Source organism: Montipora foliosa, chromosome 3 (genome assembly GCF_036669935.1).
Source record: "Montipora foliosa isolate CH-2021 chromosome 3, ASM3666993v2, whole genome shotgun sequence".
In the NCBI taxonomy this organism is placed as follows: Eukaryota; Metazoa; Cnidaria; class Anthozoa; order Scleractinia; family Acroporidae; genus Montipora; species Montipora foliosa.
The window spans coordinates 5378363-5380979 of NC_090871.1; positions in this window are offsets into that span (position 1 = coordinate 5378363).

Here is a 2617-nt window from a genome sequence, read left to right on the forward strand (position 1 = left end):
CTTCTGAGCAGAAATATGCCCAAATCGAGAAAGAGCCGATGGCTATAGTTTCATCAGTACGTCTACGGCCAGCTAGTAAGAATCGTGACAGATCACAAGCCACTAGAATCGCTCACAAAGAAAAATCTTAATCATGTGTCCCTCAGGCTTCAGCGACTGCTTTCAGACTTCAGAGATATTCCCTTGACATTTCATACCGTCCTGGCCCCAAAATTCCAGTTCCAGTCTGATATGGAAATTTTAGTGCACAGTCTTGTTAAGAACTCAGACCTTAGTGTGGCCTCTAAATCCCTGATGCAAGAAGCAACCGCAACTGATAATTGTCTCATGGTGTTACAGCAACTAACACAGTCCGGGTTGCCATCAGAGAGGAGAAGAGTTCCTGAGGCGGTTCGTCCCTATTATAACGTGAGATACAAAGTGGGAGAGAAATTGATAGTCCCAGAGAGTATGCGCATGGAAATGCTGGCTTTGCTTCACGAAAGTCATCAGGGGATTGGAATGAGCAAGGCTCGTGCACGTGAAATAACGTACTGGCCTGGTATGTCAAAAGACATTGAAGATACAATCACTCGCTGCAGCAAGTGTGCAGAGTGGCGAAGAAACAATCAAAAGGAGCCACTTATTCCCCATGAAGTTCGTGGAAGACCAAGGCAAAAGCTAGGAGCTGATATTTTCGAATTTAGAGGAAAGAATTACCTGTGTGTTGTGGATTACTACTCCAAATTTCCTGAAATCAGCCTAATTTCGTCTAAGACGTTTTCCTCTGTCGTGGTTGATTTAAAATCCGTCTTTGCCAGACATGGGATCCCCGATGAATTGGTAGCAGATAATATGCTGTTTGCAAGCCCCGAGCTGCAATATTTTGCTTTATCGTGGGGGTTCCAGCAGATAACCTCCCGTCCTGGTTACCCGCAGTCCAATGGTATGAGTAAGAGAACAATTGGTACAATCAAACAACGTTTGAGGAATGCTGAAGATCCCTATGTTGCTTTGATGGAGTATTGCAATACCCCCGTAACTGGAATTGGTCTCTCTCCCTCGCGGAAGCTAAACAGTCGGTGTCTGAAGTCCAAATTGCGAACCATGGCAGAATTGCTCCAACCACAGGTTACCCTGAATGCAAGTGAAAAGGTAGTGGCTGCTCAGCAACGGCAAAAATTTTATTATGATCACCATGCGAAGCCGTTAAAGGGTCTAGAGCTAGAGGAAAATGTCACAGGAGAATAGATCCTGGGTTCCCGCGGTTGTCACTGGTATATGGCCCACTCCTCGATCATACGTCGTAAAAGCTGAGTCAGGAAAGATCTTTCGAAGGAACAGGAAACACCTCAAACAACCCGAGTCTACTTCTTTAATGGCGAGTGATGAGGAAGGTGTCACGTCAGCGACAGATGTTGCCACGCCTAATAAGTGCGTATAACCTAGTGAGGAGGTGACGGTTTCTACATCACCAGAACGATCGTCGATTAACACGCCTCCAGAGAGGAGCTTGTACAGAACCAGGAGTGGCCGAACTGTGAAGCCTCCCTGACAGGCTTAACTTGTAACTGACCTTGTATATTCCTCTTTTTCTATGTTGAGTTGTTTTAAGGAGCTGGCAACTTACGTTTTCGTATTTATTCGTTTATCCGTTTCAGTTACTGATTTAGGTTCTCATTCCCCTATGTAATCACCAGTTAGCCTCGGTGGGAAGGTGTAACATATACTTCCGGTCAAATGACTTATTAGTGGTTCGTTGTAGTTGGGAGCGGCCATATTTGTATGTACTGTGTGCTGTTAGTCAATAAACACGATAATCTGAAGTTCGACAACAACCCAAATTCAAAACGCCAGGGTGTCGTGATATTGCTTTCATTCCAGTTCCGGCCTGCGGTTGTCAGCTTGGTGGTACCCAGGCCACCTCGTTAGAAAAAGCACAGTGATTTTACATTCGCGTGTGTGCTTGTTGGGTTGAGTTGCTTCCGGTGCTAGTTCGAACACCTTAAGTGGATATGTGATCTCTCTTGTCTGGCTATTTGTATTTATTTGTACTCAACTCTGCACAGTCATCCGGTAACAGATGGAAATTTCACTAATTCTTGTTATATTTTATTTTGTGCTCATCTCTGCACAGTCTTAAGGCAAAAAAAAATTGTTGGAAAGATAACATTCAAGAATTATTTGAAAGAAAGCTTACGGTCTATTTTTAGCTTCCTTATTCAAGGAAAAGGTTCTTCAGGAAAAGGTTTGATCCTGTAATTTATTTTGTTGCTTATGGTAATTTGACACGATTGGGTTTCTTATCTTCACGCACGCAATGAGATAGGAAAGGTTTTACGCCTCTAATAGCAAACATGTTGTTTGTTTCAATACATTTTTCGCTGGAAAAGGTTTTTGTGAGATTTTCTTTTGTGAATTCATTATTTTGTGTAATATTCGAGCTTAACAAATTTGCATATGTGGGTTTAAATGTGATACGTGAGGAGACAGGGTTTTTTCTCAAATAATTATTGTCATTGGGAGGCGCGGTGGCTAGATTTCTATCCCATATGAACCATGTGAGCGTTAGCCCTACTGATGGAACTGGGCCCACGCAAGGACAGAGAAAAACTCTGACCAAGGTGGTCATATGGGA